Raw genomic sequence first — 21962 nt, forward strand, 5'->3', positions numbered from 1 at the left:
CCCAGACTCAATCTCTGCACCCCAGATGGTCTGGTGAATGCTCCAGGATAGATCCCTGAGAAGCCTCAGGATTAAAATCTGAGAAACACACTGAGATATGGGCCCAAAAAAAATTATAATTACATTTTGAAACCAAAATTTGGTTGGGGACAGAGGGGATTGTTTAATTGCCTTGGCTTTGTGCTATACCCAACAGTACTTAGTGCTCGCTCCTGTCAGACTCAGGGAACCATATGTGGTACCGTGGAAATAAGCAAGTGAGCTTGGCAGGAAAATACTCTTTCACTGTATTGTCAGTGTAGCTCTGACACTACTATCTTTCAAAATTATAAGGCAGAAAGAGTAAAATTTGCTTTCATATTTAATAAATCTATCTAAATGTACTGACTCTTGCATCAAAAATGAAGCTTCTGAATGGGATAAGTGTTCGAACACTCTTAATTATTTCTGATTTTTTTTCTTTTTATGTCACACACTGGCTCTGCACTCAGGAATTTCTCCTGGTGGTGCTTGGGGTTCCATATTGGGGTTCTTGGATGCAAAAGATTGAACATGGGTCAGCCATGTGCAAGGAAAACTACCTACCTGCTGTATTATGGCTCCATCCCTCTTAATTATTTCATTAACTACACAAGCATTATCTCTACACTGTGCTGCTCAATTGTCCTGTGTGATTACAATTACCTAAATATAAACCAAAGTATAAGACATGAGGAATATGTAGAAAAGGTATCATTGCCCCATGGAGGTATGAAAAAATGTGTCTTAATCTTATCTAGAGTACTGAATGGAGCCATGAGTAACAGTGCCCATATAAAATTTACATGACGGTTTTTATGTCCTGGTGGTAGATGCCCAAAAGTGGAATTACAGGTGCATATGGCAAATTCAAATCTAGGTTTGCTTAGAACTCTCCCTATGTGTTCTATAGGCATTGTGGTAGGAATATTGAACACTGCTGGAAAGAAGTTCATACTCATGGTGAGATTTATGTTGAAACATCATAATGCTAAATTCAACTATCAATAACTTGATAAATAAATTACATAATGAAATTTTAAAATTCTTTTTTTAAATGCTGTCTGCAGTTAATATACTTACAAATATCTATTTCCCCTGTGGATGGTTTTTGCTTCTGGGCTCGTACTTGTGTCCTTGAGTCTTGAAGCTCAGGACCCTGATGTTCATCGAGAGCTATAACAGCAGTTAGGGGAAAGTAAACATTTTGAGGAGCCAGAGCACAGTACCACAGGTAAGGCACTTGACTTAGAAGCACCCAACCTGGATTCCATCCCTGGCACCCCACTAGGTCTCCAGATGCCTCCAGATGTTCCTGATCAAGAGCCAGCATTAAACCCTAGCACCATCAGATATGGCCCCCAAAAACAAAAAATAAATACACTTTGAAACCAAACTTGGGTGTGGTAGGGGTAATTGTTTGGTTCTATTCGAGTTTGGAGCCATACCCAACATCTTTCAGTGCTGATACATGTCAGACTAGGGCACCATATGTGATTGGGATCAAAGCTGGTGATCTGGACACGGTGAATATTCTTTGCAATGTACTGTGTCTTGACATAGTGTTTATTTTTTAAAACTGAAATTAAATGTAAAAGATAAAAAATATATAAAATTTACCTGACTAAGTTTCTAAATTGTAAGATACATACAGTAAAATTTTATCACATTTTTAAAAACATAAAATATACATAATCACATGTGAAAATGGAATAATGTAGGGTATGTGTTCATATTTTGTTAACATTTCATAAATTGAAGAAACATTAACTCTGCTTTGTGTTATTCAATTTTCCTGAGATTTTATACATAGTGGAAATTAATCATAGGTTAAAGCATGAAAACTCTGAAGAATAAAAATCACATGACCCCACTGAGTTTCAAAAACTGTGTATAAGGGTAGTCTACTAACAAACAAATATTTCCCCACTGGGTGATTTTTGTTTCTGGGCTAGTACTTGTGTCCTTGAAACTGAGTCTTCAAGATCAGAATCGCAATGTTTATCTTCAGCTGTAACAGCAGCTGAAGGAAAAACTTAAGATTTTTTAACTTTAGGAAAAACTAAACATTATGAAGAGCCAGAGCATAGTACAGCATGTTAGGTACTTGCCTTAGAAGTGCACTACCCAACCCCTGGGCACCCATTATGGTCTGCTGAATCCTCTAAAGCTGATCACTGAGTACAGAAAGAAGGAAAGTCATCAGCACCACTGGATGTGGCTTCCCCCCCAATTTTTTTTAAAATGCTTTTGGAACTGAACTGGCAGAGCATGGATTGAGTTTTTGAGCCATACCATATAGTGCTCAAATTCCACTCTTGTCAGTATCAAGGAACCATATGTAGTATTTTCAATCAAAGTTGGTTTGCTGGGCAGAGCAACTACTCTTTCTACTGTATTGTTTCTATGGCCCTGACAATACTAACTTTCAAAATCATAATGTATGGAGAGTAAAATTTCATCTCATCTTTACAAAACATAACTTATGAATGTTAATGTTAATGAATGTTAAAATGAGTGTTTTCCACTGAAATACCAAGAGTAGCACATCACATTTTTCAGGGTATAAAGTCAAAGGCAACCAATCTTGAAAAAGGAAAGTTTATATATATATATATATATATATATATATATATATATATTAGCACAAGTCTCTAACAAAATGTCAATTATCTCCTATTCAAGGGCCTAATGGATCTAGGGTCAAATCTTCAGACACTTCTAAGGAAACTTTTTTGAATGATTTTTAGTGGATTATTTATATCAATACAAAATAAATTATCTAGATTCTGCTTTGGGATCAGTCTTTGGGTCTTGGGGTGTAAACAATCAAAATACAGTGGTGGGAGGTGTAATAGTGGTAGCATTTGTGTTGGAATATTAAATGTAGCAATGTATTGTAAGCTATAGCACTGTAGCACTGACATCCCATTGTTCATTGATTTGCTAGAGCAGTACCAGTAATGTTTCCACCATGAGACTTGTTGTTACTGTTTTTGGCATACCGATTATGCCATGGGTAACTTGCCAGGCTGCCGTGTGGTTTGGATACTCTCGGTAGGTTGCTGGGCTCTCCGAGAGGGATGGAGGAGTCGAATCCCGGTCAGCTGTGTGCAAGGCAAACACCTTACTGGCTGTGCTATCGCCCCAGTCCGTATTGTATTATAAACATTTTAATAAAAATAAATTTAAATTAAAAAAATGAAATTAAATAAAATGAGTGTTTTTATGCCCTGGGGCAAATGAACCAAAGGTTCAATTCTAAGCGTACTGAGAACTCTTCCTAATGTTTTTCATGGAGATTGTATCTGAGAGAAATATGAGAACACTACTGTGGAGAAGTTGACACTGATGGTGAGATCAGTGTTGAAATATTATATTCCTAAATTTAACTATTAACAACTTTGTGAAGAAATTATTTAATTAAACTAAATATTCTTTTAATAACAGTGTCTAGGACTGGCGCAATAACACAGTGGGTAGGGCATTTGCCTTGCAAGCGGCCGACCCGAGTTTGATTCCCAACATCCCATTTGGTTCCCTGAGCACTGCCAGAGGTAATTCCTGAGTGCACAGCTAGGAGTAACCCCTGTGCATTGCCAGAAAAGAAAAAAATAATAATAGTGTCTATACTTAGTATACTTACAAGTATATATTTCTCCTGTAGATGGTTTGTGCTTCTGGGCTCGTACTTGTGTCTTTGAGACTGAGTCTTGAAGCTCAAGATTCTGATGTTCATCCTGAGCTGTAACAGCAGTTAGAGAACAATAAACATACCGAGGGCCAGAGGATAGGACAGCACCTTAGAAGCACCCAAATTGCATATGGTCTTCCATATTCTCTAGAATGCTCCAGAAATGATCCCTAAGCACAGAGTCAGGAGTAAGTCCTGAGCATCACCTTATGTAGTCCACAAAAAAAAGAAAAGGAAAGAAGAAAGAAAGAAAGAAAGAAAGAAAGAAAGAAAGAAAGAAAGAAAGAAAGAAAGAAAGAAAGAAAGAAAGAAAGAAGGAAGGAAGGAAGGAAGGAAGGAAGGAAGGAAGGAAGGAAGGAAGGAAGGAAGGAAGGAAGGAAGGAAGGAAGGAAGGAAGGAAGGAAGGAAGGAAGGAAGGAAGGAAGGAAAAAGAAAGAAAGAAAGAAAGAAAGAAAGAAAGAAAGAAAGAAAGAAAGAAAGAAAGAAAGAAAGAAAGAAAGAAAGAAAGAAAGAAAGAAAGAAAGAAAGAAAGAAAGAAAGAAAGAAAGAAAGAAAGAAAGAAAGAAAACTTTGAAACCAAACATGGTTGGGTGAAGGAGTGATTGTCTGATTGCCTTTGGGTTTTGAGCCAACCCAGCAGTGCTCAGAACTCACTCTAGTTAGACTAAGGAAACAATATGTGGTACTAGGGATCATAACTGGTGAGTTGGAGGGTGGATATTCTTTCCACTGTACTGTGATTCCGGCCCAGAGACTACTAACTCTCAAAATTATAAGGTATGCACAGTAAACTTTCATCACACTTTTATATAACAATTATATATATATACATAGTCACACATAAAAATAGCAGCTTTTAAAGTGGGTTATTGTTCATAATTCCTTAATATTTCAGTAATTACACAGCATTAACTCTGCTTTATGCTACTTCATTTTCCTGTCTATACATAAGTGAATTCAATCATAGAATAAGACAAGGAAAATATGCAGAACAAGGATCTCATGGGCTCATGGAGATGCAATACTAGTATCTGTGGTTAGTGTACTTACATATATATTTTTTCCCTTTGGGTGCTTTGGTTTTCTGGGCTCGTACTTGTGTCCTTGAGACTGAGTCTTGAAGCTCAGGATCCCGATATTCATCTTGAGCTGTAACAGCAGTTAGGGGAAAATAAATATTTTGAGAGGCCAGAGAACAGTATAGCAGTTAAGGCGATTGCCAAGTGAACCAAATGGATTCGATCCCTGGCACATCATGTGGTCTAAAGAACTCTCCAGGAGTGATCTCTGAGGAATAGACAACCTGAGATCCTCTGGATGTGGCCCAAAATAAAAACATGAAAAAAAATATGCTTTGAATAATTAGAGTGAGGATAGGAGTGATTGTTTGCTTCCTTTTTAAGCTTAGAGGCATACCCAACAATGCTCAGTGCTCACTCCTGTCAGACTAGGGAAACCACTTATGGCAGTAGGGATTAAAGCTTGTGAGTGGGGCAGGCGAATACTCTTTCCACTGTAAGGTGTCACCGGACACTGAGAAGATTAAATTTCAAAATTTATATATAAATGCAAAATTTCATCTCATTTTAATAAAACAGAACTAAATATACATGGTAACACATAAAAATAGAAGCATTAAGATGGGGTATCACTATATCACCATATTTATTTAATATTTCATTAATTACACCGCAATAACTCTGCTGTGTGCTACTCCATTTTCCTGAGTTTTTATACAGTGGAAATAAGTCACAGATTAATACAAAAAATCATGCACAGTGAAGATCCTATGACCACTGAGATGCAAGAAATGGTGCTACAGTTAGTATACTTACAAACAAGTATCTCCCTGCTGGGTGGTTTTTGCTTCTGGGGTCGTGCTTGTGTCCTTGAGGCTGAGACTTGAAGCTTGGGATCTCTATGTTCATCTTGAGCTGTAATAGCATTAAGGGGAAAATAAACATTTTGGAGGGCCAGAGCAGGTAGGGCGCTTCCCTTAGAAGCACTCAAATGGATTCATTCCCTGGCACCCATATGGTTTCCCGATGCCTGCAGGAATATTCTCCCTAAGCACAGAGACAGCGGTAAACCCAAGCACCATTGTATGCAGTGCCCCAAAAAATAAGTAAAAAATACATTTTGGAGCCAAATTTGGTGGACAGGCGGGGGGTGATTATTTCATTGTCCCAGCTACGAACCATACCATATAGTGCTCAGTGCTCACTCGTCAGATTCAAGGTACCATATGTGGTACTTGCAATCCAAACTGGTGAGCCAGGCAGGGCAAATACTCGTTCCACTGTACTGTCTCTCTTGTCCTGAAACTGCTAACATTCAAAATTAAGCATGGGGAGTAAAATTTTATCTCATATATCTAAAACAGAGTTAAATGTACATATTCACACTTTTTAAATTAAGATTAATAATTTTAAATTTGAGCTGGAGTATTAGATATTTGTTGTCTCAGATATTTATCTGAGAGAATTATGGGAACAGTGCTGGGGAGAAGTTGACGCTGGTGCTGAGATTGGTGTTGAAATATTGTATTCCTGAACACAACTCTCACCTTTATAAAGAAGTTATTTAATAAACTTAGCAGAGCAGATAAGGCATTTGCCTTGCATGCAGGCTGATCCGGGTTCGATTCTTCCGTCCCTCTCAGAGATCCAGGCAAGCTACGGAGAGTATCTCATTCAACGGCAGAGCCAAGTAAGCTACCCATGGTATATTCGATATGCCAAAAACAGTAACAAGTCTCACGGTGGAGACATTACTGGTGCCAGCTCAAGCAAATGGATGAGCAACTGGATGACAGTGATACAGTGATACAATAAATTTTAAATTTAAAAGAAAAGTATTTCAAAAGGAATATGCATTCAAATATCATTAATATTTCATTAACTACAAAAGCATTAACTCTGTTTATACTTTCTTTTTATGAGTGCTTATAAATAAGTAAAAATCAATCAAAAATAAGAAACAAGAGTATGTAGAACAAAGATATCATTATCATTTCCCGTGAAATATGTCAGAGGAGTCTGTACCTTAGCTAGAATGCTGAGTAGAGCCATGAGTAAAGGAAAGGTGCGATATAAACTTTGAAATGAGAGTTTTTATGTCCTGGTGGTAATTGCCCAGTGCTGAATTGCTGGGATAAATACAGCAGTTCAATTCTAAGGTTTTTTTTGTTTATGTTTTTTGCTTTTTGGGTCACACCTGGCGATGCACAGGGATTACTCCTGGCTCTGCACTCAGGAATCACTCCTGGTGGTGCTCAGTGGACAATATGGATGCTTGGAATTGAACCAGGGTCAATCGCGTGCAAGGCAAACGCCCTACCTGCTGTGCTATAGCTCCAGCCCCTCAATTCTAAGTTTATTGAGAAGTCTTCCCAATGTTTTCCACAGGGATTTTATCTGAGAGAAATATGGGAACACTGCAGGAGAGAAGATGGCACTGGTGCTGAGATTGGTGTTGAAATATTATATCCCTAAACTCGGCTCTCATCTTTGTAAAGAAGTTACTTAATTAAATTTAAAATTCTTTTTAAACTGTGTCTGAATTTAGTATACTTACAAATAGAAATTTCCCCTGTGGGTGGTTTGTGCTTCTGGGCTCGTACTTGTGTCCTTGAGACTGAGTCTTGAAGTTTAAGATCCCGATGTTCATCTTGTCCTTGAGACTGAGTCTTGAAGTTTAAGATCCCGATGTTCATCTTGAGCTGTAACAGCAGTTAGAGAACAATGAACATGTCAAGAGGCCAGAGCACAGTACAGCAGGTAAAGAGCTTTCCTTAGAATCAACCAAACCTGGGACCGGAATGATAGTACAGAGGATAGGGCATTTGCCTTGCACACGGCCAACCCAGGTTTGATCCCCAGCATCCCATATCGTTCCCCAAGCACCGCCAGGAGTAATTCCTGAGTGCAGAGCCAGGAGAAACCCTTCAGCAGCGCTAGGTGTGACCCAAAAAGCAAAACAATAAATAAACATTCCCACCAAATGTCCCTATTTAAAAAAAAAAAGAATTCCCAAACCTAAATGGATCCCAGGGATCAATATTCTCTAGAATGCACCAGAAATGATCCTAGACCACAGAGCCAGGAGGAAGCCCTGAGCACCTCTGGATGTCACTCTAAAGAAAGAAGAAAAAAACCTAGACTATGAAGCACACTTAGTTGGGTGTTGGGGTTATTGTTTGCTTACCTTTGCCTTCTGAGCCACACCCTGCAGTGCTCAGAGCTCACTCTAGTCAGACTAAGAGAAACATATGTGATACTAGAAATCAATGCTGCTGAGGAAGAGGCTGAATATTCTTTCCACTCTACTGTGCTTCTGGCCAAGAGACTACTAACCTTCAAAATTAGAAGGTATGTACAGCAAAATTGCATCACACTTTTACAGAACATAACCATATAGACATAGTCATATATAAAATTAGATGCTTTTTAAGTGTAGCATTGTTCATAATTCCTTAATATTGCAGTAATTACAGAGAATTAACCCTGCTCTGTGATGCTATATTTTCATTAGTATATATAAACACAAATCAATTGCTGAAAAGAAATGTTAAATATGCAGAACATGATCTCATGACCTCATGAAGATGAATATTGGTGCCTGTGGTTAGTGTACTTACAAACAGAAACTTCCCCTGTGGATGGTTTGTGCTTCTGGGCTCGTACTTGTGTTCTTGAGACTGAGACTTGAAGCTCAGGGTCCCGATGCTCATCTTGAGCTATAACAGCATTTAGGAAAAATAAACATTTTGAGGGGCCAATGCACAGTACAGCAGGTAAGGCACTTGCCAGGAAGCACCCAAACTGCTTCAATCTCCAGAAATCCATGTGGTCTCCACACTCTCCAGGAGTGATCTCTGAATACATAGACAGAAGAAAGCCCTGAGCACCTTCGGATGTGACCCCAAAGTACAAGGAAAAAAATGCTTTGAATCCTAACTTGGGTGACAAAAGGGGTGACTGCTTCTTGTCGTGTTTAGAGTCATACTCAACAATGCTCAGTGCTCTCTCCTGTCAGACTAAGGAAACCATATATGGCAGTAAGGATTAAGGCAGTCGAGCGGGTCAGGGTGAATATATATTTCCACTGTACATTTACTTTGGCCCTGAGTCAACTAATTAACAAAATTAGATGTATGTACAGATGTACATAAAGTTTTATCTCATTTTTATAAAAATATGTAAACATGCATAGTCACACATGAAAATAGAAGTCTTGGGATATGTGTTTAATTTTCTATAATATTTCTCTGTATTAAATCTACTTTATGCTACTCTATTTTCCTAAATAGACATCTAAAATAGGAAAGCAACCATGAATTAAGCCATAGAAAATATGGAAAATAAATATCTCATTACCTCATGGAGATGCAAAAAAGGTGTCTGCAGATAGTATACTTACAAACAAACATTTCTCCACCGGGTGGTTTGTGTTTCTGGAGTTGTCTTTGTGTCCTTGACACTGAGACTTGAAGCTCAGGACCCTGATCTTCATCTTGAGCTATAACTGCATTTAGGAAAAAGTAAACATTTTAGGGTTCAGAGCATAGTACAGCAAGTATAAATCTTTCTTTAGAAGTGTGCTACCCAGACTCAATCTTTGCACCCCAGATGGTCTGGTGAATGCTCCAGGATGGATCCCTGAGAAGTCTCAGGATTAATCCCTGAGAAACACACTGATATATGGGCCCAAAAACAATTATAATTATATTTTGAAACCAAAATTTGCTTGGGGGACAGAGGAGATGGTTTGATTGCCTTGGCTTTGTGCTATACCCAACACTACTTAGCGTTCACTCCTGTCAGACTCAGGGAACCTTATGTGGTACCGTAGAAATAAGGGGGTGAACTCGGCAGGGAAATACTCTTTCATTGTATTATCTCTGTAGCTCTGACACTACTATCTTTCAAAACTATAAGGCAGGAAGAGTAAAATTTGCTTTCATATTTAATAAATCTAACTAAATGTACTTATTCTCACATCAAAAAGAAGCTTCTGAATGGGATAAGTGTTCAACCATTCTTAATTATTTCTCTTTTTCTTGTGTGAGTGTGTCACACAATGCTCAGTGGTTCCCCTGCTTCGGCATTCAAAAATTACTCTGTCAGTGCTTGGCGGTTCATAGGGATGACGGAGATTGAACCTAGTCAGCCATGTGCAAGGAAAACACCCTACCCGCTGTGCTATAGCTCCAGCCCTCCTAATTATTTCATTAAGCACATAAACATTAACTTTACACTGTGCTGCTCAATTGTCTTGTGTGATTATAATTACATAAAAATCAACCAGAATATAAGACATGAGGAATATGTAGAACAGATATCATTGCCCCATGGAGATATGAAAAAATGTGTCTTTATCTTATCTACAGTGTATGAATGGAGCCATGAGTAATGGTGCCCATATGAAATTTAAATGACGGTTTTTATGTCCTGGTCGTAGATGCCCAAAAGTGGAATTGCTGAGGTACATGGCAGTTCAATTCTAAGTTTGCTAAGAACTCTCCCTATGTTTTCTATAGGCTTTGTGGCAGAATTATTGAACACTGCTGAAGAGAAGTTGGTACCCGTGGTGAGATTTGTGTTGAAACATCATCATGCTAAATTCAACTATAACTTGGTAAATAAATTATGTAATGAAATTTTGAAATTCTTTTTGAAATGCTGTCTGCAGTTAATATACTTACGAATATCTATTTCTCCTATGGATGGTTTGTGCTTCTGGACTCGTTCTTGTGTCCTTGAGTCTTGAAGCTCAGGACCCCAATGTTCATCGAGAGCTATAATAGCAGTTAGGGAAAAAGAAACATTTTGAGGAGCCAGAGCATAGTACCACAGGTAAGGCTCTTGACTTAGAAGCACCCAACATGGATTCCATCTTTGGCATCCCATATGATCTCCGGATGCGTCCAGGATATTCCCTGAACAAAGAGCCAGTCGTAAACCCTAGCACCATTAGATGTGGCCCCAAAACAAAATAAATACACTTTGAAACCAAACTTGGGTGTGGTAGGGGTGATTGTTTGGTTCCATTCGAGTTTGGAGCCATACCCCCAACATCTTTCAGTGCTGATACATGTCAGACTAGGGCACCATATGTGGTTGGGATCAAAGCTGGTGATCTGGACACTGTTGGGGACTGCTCAGGACCCTGAACTAAAGAGGACCCCGAAACCTTTACCCTGGACAAACCAGAAAATTCCATTACCAGCTTTGCATAACCTGAGGCACAGGTGCCCTTGTGACAAAGGAAATAGCTAAACTCAAGAGGTAAAAGTAGCCCAGGGCAGTTAACTAAGAGATGCCAAAAAGCCCTTAAAGTAGAGTGCCTTCCTCTACACTAAAAGCCTTGTGCATTCCTCCTGACAGATGCTCCTGCCAGATAAACCCTTGCCTTCCTTTCCCCACTATTTCTCAACCTACTCTTGGAGAATGTTGTAAGCCCACCAAAGTATGCCCCGAACCTTTCCTTATTTGGTCTGAGAAGACACTTCCCTGATGATTGACAACTTATGTACCAACCCCCTGCTAAGAAAAGTATAAAACCAGCATGGCTGTTAATAAAGTTGCCCTTGATCGGCATGTGTCATCTTGGGCCCCCTATTTATTATCCTCACTAGTTTTATTTCAGATCGGAACCACTCACAGAACCCACCCAATTAGGAGCGCTTTCCACTGTTGTCTCTCCTCGGGCCGGAGAGATCTCCGGGGGAACGCGCAGGACACGGTGAATATTCTTTGCAATGTACTGTGTCTTGACACAGTGTTTATTTTTTAAAATGCAAATTAAATTTAAAAGATAAAAAATATATAAAATTTACCTGACTTTCTAAATTGTAAGATACATACAGTAAAATTTTATCACATTTTTAAAAACATAAAACATACATAATCATATGTGAAAACAGAATAAATTAAAGTGGGGTATGTGTTCATTTTTTTTAACATTTCATAAATTGCAGAAACATTATCTCTGCTTTGTGTTATTCAATTTTCCTGATATTTTCTACATAGTGGAAATTAATCATAGGTTTAGGCATGAAAAAATATGAAGAATAAAGATCACATAACCCCAATGAGATTCAAAAACTGTGTATAAGGGTAGTTACTTACAAACAAGTATTTCCCCACTGGGTGGGTTTTGTTTCTGAGCTAGTACTTGTGTCTTTGAGACTGAGTCTTCAAGATCAAGATCTCGATGTTCATCTTCAGCTGTAACAGCATTTAGGAAAAACAACATCATGAAGAGCCAGAGCATAGTACAACAGGTAAGGCACTTGTCTTAGTCCACTACCTAACCCCTGGGCACCCATTATGGTCTGCAGAATCCTCTAAAACTGATCACTGAGTACAGAAAGAAGGAGAAGTCATCAACACCAATGGATGTGGCTCCCCCACCCAATTTTTTAAAATGCTTTTGGAACTGAACTGGCAGAGCATGGGGTGAGTGTTTGAACCATACCATATAGAGCTCAGAGTCCACTCTTGTCAGTCTCAAGGAACCATATGTGATACTTGCAAACATTGTTGATTTGCTGGGCAGGGCAGCTACTCTTTCTACTGTATTGTCTCTATGCCTGACAATACTAACTTTCAAAATCATAATGCATGGAGAGTAAAATTTCATCTCATCTTTATAAAAAAGAACTTAGAATGTTAATGCACACATGAATGTTAAAATGAGTGTTTTCCACTGATATACCAAGAGTAGCACATCACACTTATTGGGGTATAAAGTAGAAGGCAACCAATCTTCAGAAAAGAATGTTATATATGTATATATGCACAAGGCTCAATCTCTAACAACATGTCAATTACCTCTATTTCAAGGACCTAATGGATCCAGGGTCAAATTTTCACACACTTACCTCTAAGGAAATTTTTTGGATGATTTTAGTGGATTATTTATAACAAGCAATACAAAATAAATTATTTAGGTCCTGCCTTGGGGTCAGTCTTTGGGTGTTGAGGTGGAAGCATTTGAAATATAGTCGTGGGAGGATATAATGGTGGTAGTATTGGTGTTGGAATATTAAGTGTAATAAAGCATTGCAAACAACTTTATCAAAATGAATTTAAATTAAAAACAAAAAATAAATAAAATGAGTGTCTTCTTGTCCTGGCATAAATGATCAGAAGTCAAATTGCTGGGGTATAAAGGGGAATTCAATTCTAAATGTACTGAGAACTCTTCGTTATGTTTTCCATGGGGATTTTATCTGAGAGAAATATGAGAACATTGCAGGGAAAAAGTTGATGAGAAGTGATGAGATTGGTGTTTACATATTATATTCCCAAATAACTATCAACAACTTTGTAAAAAAATCATTTAATTAAATTAAAAATTTTTAATGTGTCTGTAGTTATTAAGGACTGAAGCAATAGCACAGCAGGTAGAGTGTTTGCCTTGCAAGCGGCCAACCCGGGTTTGATTCCTCTATCCTTCTTGGAGAGCCCACAAGCTATCGAGAGTATCCCTCCCGTATGGCAGAGCTTGGCAAGCTACCCATGGCATATTCCATATGCCAAAAAAAAACAGTAACATGTCTCACAATGGAGACTTTACTGGTGCCCACTTGAACAAATTGATGAATGGGATGACAGTGCTACAGACAGTAGTTATTATACTTACAAACATAAACTTCCCCTGTGGATGGTTTGTGCTTCTGGGCTCGTACTTTTGTCCTTGAGACTGAGTCTTGAAGCTCAAGATCTCGATGTTCATCTTGAGCTGTAATAGCAGTTAGGGAACAATAAACATATGAGGGGGCCAGAGCACAGTACAGCAGTAAGGGTATTTCTTTAGAAGCACCCAAACTGCATTTAATCACGGGACTCCATATTGTCTACAATGCTCCAGAAATGAACCAACAGTGCTCAGTGCTCATTCCCTTCGATTTCCAGAACTATATGTGGTACTAGGGATCAAATTGTTGAGCAGGACAGTCTGAATACTCTTCCACTGTATTTTCTCTTGGCTCTGAGACAACTAACTTTCAAAATTAAAATCATGTATACTAAGACTTTATCTTATTCTTATAAAAGATAAAAGTATACCTACTCACATAAAATATAAGCTTTTCAAATTGGATATGTGTTCAAATTTCCTTGATGTTTATTTACCCAGGCATTAACTCTGATTTTTGCTATTCTATTTTCCTGAGTGCTGGTACATAAGTGAAAATTAGTCATAGAAAATAACACAAGAAATATGTAGAACTAAGATACCATGACCCCATGGGGATGCAAAAAACGATCTGTGTTAAAATATCGATTTCCCTTTTGGGTAGTTTGTGTTTCTGGACTTGTGCTTGTGTACTTGAGACAATGTCTTGAAGCTCAACATCCAAATCATCATCTTGCACTACAAAAGCAATTATGGAAAATAAATGTTTGAGGTGCCCAAACAACCACATAGAGGGAAGGCCCTTGCCTTGCACAGGCTAACCCAGGTTCGATAACTGGCACCCCGTAAGATCACCCAACCCTCCAGGATGGATCCCTGAGCATAGAGCCAGGAGTAAGCCTGAGCATAACTGGGTGGAACCCAAAACAAAACAAAAAGTCATTTTTAACCAAACTTAGGTGCGGGAGGGTATTTGTTTGCTTGCCTTTGGACTCTGAGCCTTCCCAACAGTGCTCAGTGCTCAGTTCTGGCAATGTCAGGGAACCATATGTGGTACTAATCATCAAAGCAAGCATGCTGAGCTGGGCAAATACTCTTTCCACTATACTGTCTCTCTGGCCATGAACTTACTTTCAAAATTATAAGGCATGTATGGTAAAATTTCATCTCATTTTTATAAAAATAAGTACTATATAAACACACATGAAACCTAACATTTTAAATGGAATATGTATTCTAATTTCCTTCGTATTACATTAATTATCTGAGGATTAACTCTGCTTTACACTATTTCCTGAGTGTTTATACGTGCATTAAAATCAATCATAGAGTAAGACATCAGAGTATGTAGAACAAAGCTGTCATGACCTGATAGATAAGTGAAAAAAGATGTCTGTGGTTGGTATACTTACAAATATGTATTTCTCCTTTGGACAGTTTGTGTTTCTGAACTTGTCCTTGTGAACTTAAGACAGTGTCTTGAAGTGCAGCATCCCAATCTTCATCTTGAGTGGCAAAAGCGTTTAGGGAAAAATAAACATTTTGAAACCAAATTGGAGGTGGGGAGTAATATATATTTGGTTGCTCTTGAGTTTTGGTCATACCAGGCCTGCTCAGTGCTCACTTCTGTCAGACTCGGGGAACCATATGTGGTACCAAGGATTAAAGCTAGTGAGCTGGGTAGAGAAATTACTCTTTCCACTGCATTGTCTCTCTGCCCTGAAACTACTAACTTTAAAAATTATGACATAGTGGGGTGGGGGGAGACGGGACTGGGGAGGGTGGGAGGGATGTTGGGTTTACTGGTGGTGGAGAATGGGCACTGGTGAAGGGATGGGTTATCGAACTTTGTATGGGGGAAACATGAGCACAAAAATGTATAAATCTGTAACTGTACCCTCCCGTTGACTCTCTAATTAAAAATAAACTAATAAATAAATAAATAAATAAATAAAAATTTGGACATATATACAGTAAAATTTCATCTCATTTTTACAAAGCATAACTAAAATACTTAGTCACACATGAATGGAGGAGGTTTTTAATGGGTCATGTTTTTAAATTTTCTTTTTATTTAAGTAAGAATTAACTCTGTTTTTTTCTACTCTATCCTCCTGAGTGTTTATACATAGCTGAAAACCAATCAAAAATAAGGCATGAGGAATATATAATACAAAGATCATGACCCCAGGGAACGTGAAGAGGATGTCTATAGTTAGTATACATACAAATATTTATTTTCCCTTTGGATGGTTTTCGTTTCTGGACTCGTACTTGTGTCCTTGAAACTGAGTCTTGAAGTTCAGGATCCCGATATTCATCTTGAGCTACAAAAGCATTTAAGAAAAATATATTTTCAGGTCCCCAAACAATAGTACAGAGTAAAGCGTTTGCCTTGCACAGACCAACTCAGGTTCGATATCTGTCACCTTGTATGGTCCCAAGAACACTTCAGGCATGATCTCTTTGAACCCCTGGGTAGGGCCCCCAAACCAAGACAAAACCAAATGTCATTTCATAACAAAACTTGGTGGGGGGGGTGGGGGGCGGTGTTATTCTCTTGCCTTTGGGCCTTTGAGCCTTTCCCAATAGTACTCAGTGCTCACTCCTGACAGATTCAGAAACCATATATGGTACTAAATATCAAACCTAATAAGTTGGGCAGGGCAAATACTCTTTCCACTGTACTCTCTATCTGGCTATGAACTTAGAAAATTTCAGAATTATAGGTATGTACAATAAAACTGCATCTTAGTTTTATAAAAATAACTATATGGGCATAGTCACACATAAAAATGAAGCTTTATAAATGGGTTATGTGTTCAAGTTTCCTTCATATTTCATTAATATTAACCAAGTATTAACCCCACTTTGTACTACTTTTCTGAATGTTTATACATAAGTGAAAATCATTCTTAGAATAAGATGAGAAACACGTATAACAATGATCTCATGATCCCACAGACATGTGAAATAGGTGTCTGTGGTTAGCATACTTACAAATATATATTTCCCCTTTGGATGGTTTGTGTTTCTGGACTCGTTCCTCTGTCCTTGAAATTGAATCTTGAAGCTGAGATACCCCATCTTCATTTTGAGCTACAAAAGCATTTAGTGAGAGAGCAAAAAATATACATTTTGAATCCAAAATTGGGCGAGGAGGGGTGTTTGCTTGCATTTGGGTTTTGAGCCTTATCCAGGTGTGCTCAGTACTCATTCCTATGAGACTCAAGGAACCATATTTGGTACCACGGATCAAACCTGGTGAATATTCTTTCCACTGTACTGTGTCTTTAGCCCTGAGACAGCTGACTTTCAAAACTGTAATGTATGTACAGTAAAATTTCTTCTCATTTTTCATAAAACATAACTAAATTACATAGTCATGTAAAAATAGAAACTTTTAAAATGGGGCATGTCTTTCAAGTTAAAGGCATTTTCAAAGATGACATGCCACAGGCCAAGCAAGTGAAAACAGAGATAAACAAATGGGACTACCTTAAACTAAGAAGCTTCTGCACAACTCAAAAGAAACAGTGACCAAAATACAAAGACAGTCTACAGAATGGGAAAGGATACTTACCTAATACCCATCTGATCAGGGGTTTATATAAAGGATATACAAGGCACTGGTTGAGCTCTACAAGAGAAAAACTTCCAACCTCATCAAAAAATGGGGGATGGAAATGAACAGAAATTTTCTCAAAGAAGAAATCCAAATGGCTAAAAGACACATGAGAAAATGCTCTATGTCACTAATCATCAGGGAGATACAAATTAAAACAACAATGAGATATCATTTCATACCACAGAGACTGGCCCATATCCAAAAAAACAAAAGCAACCAATGTTGCCATGGATGTGGGGAGAAAGGGACTCTCCTTCATTGCTGGTGGGAATGCCGACTGATCCAGCCCTTTTGGAAAACAATATGGACGATTCTCAAAAAATTAGAAGTTGAGTTCCCATTTGACCCAGCAACACCACTCCTGGGAATATATCCCGGAGATGCAAAAAGGTATAGTATAAATGACATCTGCATTTGTATGTTCATTACAGCACTGTTTACAATAGCCAAAATCTGGAAAAAACTGGAGTGCCCAAAAACAGATGACTGGTTAAAGAAACTTCGGTACATCTACACAATTGAATACTATGCAGCTGTTAGAAAAGATGAAGTTGTCAAATTTGCATATAAGTGGATCAACATGGAAAGTATCATGTTAAGTGAAATGAGTCAGAAAGAGAGAGACAGACATAGAAAGATCTCACTCATCTGTGGAATATAAAATAACAGAGTGGGAGACTAACACCCAAGATTAGTAGAGATAAGGACCAGGAGGTCTGCCCCACAGCTTAGAAACTGGCCTCACATGCCAGGGGAAAAGGCAGCTCAGATGAGAAGGGAACACCAAGTAGAAGATGTTGGGAGGACCCATTCGGGTTGGAAAATGCGAGCTGAAAGTAGACTACAGACAGAACATGATGACCACTCAATACCTCTATTGCAAGCTACAACACCCAAGAGGAGAAAGAACAAAAGGGAATGCCCTGCCGCAGAGGCAGGGTGGGGTGGTGGGGGATGGGGTGGGGGTCCTGAGAGGGATTCTGAGATCATTGGTGGAAGTGAATGGGCACTGGTGGAGGGATGGGTAAATGATCACTGTATGAGTGAAATGCAAACACAAAAGTTCAAAAGTTTGTAACAGTACATCACAGTGATTATCTAATAAAATTTTTTAAAAGTTCATAAGTTTTTAACTATACATCATAGTGATTATCTAATAAAAATATTTTTAATAAAAATAAAAATAAAATGTGGAATGTCTAACACCAGAAAGAAACAATTGCCTAACATGGGGAAATACTGAATAAATTTGGATAGTCATACCAAGGAGGATTATGAATATATTACAAGCACTTAGATTAAATTTATATATAATAGGATTTATATATGATGCTATGAGTATGAGATGAGCATATAGCAATGAGATGAGAAATAGCAATGCATATAATATGCTTTTATTTTTCAAAAACATTTTAAGTTGCATAAACTATTTTGGTTAATAAAATTTTGTTTACAATAAATAAATAAATAAGATGAAGTATGTTTTCAAATTTCCTTAATATTCCATTAATTACATACAGATTAACTCAGCTTTGCATTATTTTACCATCCTCAGTGTTTATATATAAGTGAAAATCAATTACAAAAAAAATAAGGCATAAGAAATGTTTAGCACAAAGATCTCATGACCCCCACAGAGATGTCAAAAACATATTTGTTGTTAGTATACTCACAAGTATATATTTCCCCTTCAGATGGTTCGTGTTTCTGAGCTTGTACTTGTGTCCTGGAGACTGAGTCTTGAAGCTCAGGATACTGATATTCATCTTGAGCTACAAAAGCATTTAAGAAAAGAGCCAAAAAATGCATATTTTGAAACCAAATTTGGGCAGGCAGGGGTGTTTGTTGCTTGCCTGTGGGTGCAAGCCCTCCCCAGAGGTGTTCAGTGCTCATTCCTTTCAGACTCAGGGAACCATATGTGGTACCAGTGATTAAACCTGCTGAGCTGGACATGGAAAATACTCTTTCCACTCTACTGTCTCTGGCCCTGAGGCTACCAACTTTCAAAATTATAAGGTATAAACAATAAACTTTCATCTCATTTTTATAAAACAAAACTAAATGTACATGGTCACTGATGAAAATGGAAGCTTTTTAAATGGAATGTATGTTCAAGTTTCTCTCATATTTCATAAATTACACAAGCATTAACTCTATACTGTACTATTTTTCTTTGTGTTTATACATGTGTTAAAACACCCAAGAATAGTTTAGATAAGTACCAGGAGGTTTGCTCCATGGCTTGGAAGCCAGTCACACATGCTCGGGAAATAGGCAGCGCAGATAGAGAAGGGAACACCAAGCGGAGGACCCACTCGGGATGGGAGATGCATGCTGAAAGTAGACTATAGATCTAACACGATGGCCACTCAATACCTCTATTGCAAACCAGAACACCCAAAAGGAGAGAGAGAACAAAAGGGAATGCCCTGCCACAGAGGTGGGGTGGGGTAGGAGGGGATGGAGTGGGTGGTGGTGGGAGGGAAACTGGGATCATTGGTGGTGAAGAATGGACACTGGTGGAGGGATGGGTACTCGATCATTGTATAACTAAAACGCAAGCACGAAAATTTGTAAGTCTACAACTGTACCTCATGGTGATTCACTAATAAAAATTTTTTTTAAAAATAAGTAATATTAGAAACCAAAATTTAGTGGGGTAAAGTGTACTTGACTGTTTCCTTGCCTTTGAGTTTGGGGATCATACCCAGAAGTGCTCAGTGCCTATTCATACCAGGCTCGAGAAACCATATGTGGAACTAAAGATCAAAACTGTTAATCTGGGAAAGGCAAATATTCTTTCCATGCTACTCTCTCTCTGGCCCTGAGACTATTAACTTCCAAAATTATAACATAAGTAAAAGTATCTCATTTTTATAAACTGTAACTCAAATTTAAAAAGTCATATATAGACCCATATTCCACACTGGCCATAATGTAAGCTCATCCCTAGGCCTGATGTTACCTTCTCATGATTATATCTTGGAAGAGATCAACAAACTGAAAAAATTCATGAGGAACAGTGGTCTCATGGCTGAAAACTCTGGGGCACCCTCTGGAAGGGTGGACCAATTTTCTGCCCTGCCAAAGTCCTGGCAGCTGCATTCACACTCCACTGCCAATGGCCCAGTTCCACTGCCTGATGACTAAGCTCTGCAGACATACCAAACTGCCAAAATTTCCAGGTATGCTAGTCTTCATGCTGAAAACTCTGGAATCTTCTTGGAGTGGGGGAAGGCATTCTCCCCCTGTACTACTGGAAGCCGCAGCAGCCACACCCATACCCCAGAACCAACACCATATAAGTTTACCACCTGGTTAAATGTTCTGGAGCTGGTGAAGTGTGCAGCCACATTGGCAGCTGTGTGACACCTCCAAATTCAACACTACTGACATTCCATCCAAGCACACCAAATTAGAAGGGAAATCAACACAGAAGCCAAGTAAGCTTAACAAACAAAAACATTAACACCGGAAGTTCAACTCAACGAACAGCTTAGTGAATCCTCAGACAAGGACTTAGTGACCCCATGTTGAGATATAACAATTTCCACAAATTTTCTTTGACTAAACTTTTTAAAAAATAATTCCATTAGTCCTTTAGTTGTAATAAGCAACTTAAAATAAGTTATTTTATGTTTGCTAAGGGTGCTTGGAGGCTTGTGGGGTGCTTGGGGAATGAGAACAATGATGGAGGAGAGGTCACACCAGTGGTGGGACTGGTGTTGGAGTATTGAATGCCTGGAACAAATGTATCATGAACAACTTTGCAAACCATGGTATTTAAATGAAAAAGGAAAAAAGACTCACACATGAAAATAGAAGAGTTTTAAGTGGGTAGTGTTAAAATTTCCTTAATATTTCATTAATTACTCAAGTATGAAATCTGTTTATCACTACTCTATTTTCTTGAGTGAAAATCAATCATAGGAACTAAAACATGAGAAATATGTAGAGGAAAGATACCATGGCCCCATGAAGATGTGGTTAGTATACTTACAAGGATGTGTTTCCCCTGTGGATGGTTTGTGTTTCTGGATTTGTACTTGAGTCCTTGAGACTGAATCTTGAAGCTTAGGATACCGATGTTCATCTTGAGCTATGAAAGCATTTAGGGGAAAAGCAAAAAATATGTATTTGAAGCCAAATTGGGAAAATAGGGTGTTGCTTACTTGCCCTTGACTTTTGAGTCATACCTACCAGTGGTCAGTGCTCACTCATATCAGATTCAGGAAAACATATATGGTACTTGGTGGGCTGGGCAAGGCAAATATTCGCCATACTGTCTCTCTGCCCTGAAACTACTTTCAAAATTATAATGAATTTACAGGCAAATTTGATCTCATTTTTTAAAAAAAATTACTAAATGTACATAGTCACACATGAAGATAGCTTTTTAAATGGGGCATGTGTTTAATCTTCCTTAATATTTCATTAAATACTCAAACATGAACTCTGCTTTGTCCTATTCTATTTTCTTGAATGTTTATTCCTAATTGAAAATGAATCCTAGAATATTACGAGCAAAATGTAGAATTAAGATAATCATTATTTTATAGAGATATGAGAAAGTTGTTCTGTAGTTGGTGTACTTACAAACAAATATTTCCCCTTTGGATAATTTGTGTTTCTGGACTGCCACTTGTGTTGATACTAAATCTTGAAGTTGAGGCATGAGAAATTCAACTGCTTCATCTTGAGCTACAAAATCATTTTGGAAAAGGGGAAAAAACATACATTATGAAATAACTAATTCTTCAGTTTGGGTTTTGTTGTTGATATTTTGAGTTTAGAGCTCATACCTCCTGGTGCTCATGGTTTACTTCTGGAATTATTTGCAGTGCCAGGGATCATAAGAACAGCCGTGGACAATGTCAGTGCCCTATCCTCTGTGCTGTCTCAACAGTTCCGAAAACACTAACACTAACTACCTTATAACCAGTATACATAAAATTTCATCCTATTTTAATAAAACTT

General features: G+C 38.1%; 1 long non-coding RNA gene across 1 annotated transcript; it reads right to left on the minus strand.

Moving 5' to 3' along the window:
* Positions 1-1178: 1178 nt before the first annotated feature.
* On the minus strand, positions 1179-4790 carry LOC129406990 (uncharacterized). Its single transcript, XR_008631385.1, has 3 exons — positions 4763-4790; positions 3665-3763; positions 1179-1194 (listed from the first exon to the last, which is right to left on the minus strand). It is a non-coding gene; the product is annotated as an uncharacterized LOC129406990 (long non-coding RNA).
* Positions 4791-21962: the final 17172 nt, after the last annotated feature.

This window comes from Sorex araneus, chromosome 9, assembly GCF_027595985.1.
Source record: "Sorex araneus isolate mSorAra2 chromosome 9, mSorAra2.pri, whole genome shotgun sequence".
Taxonomy (NCBI): Eukaryota; Metazoa; Chordata; class Mammalia; order Eulipotyphla; family Soricidae; genus Sorex; species Sorex araneus.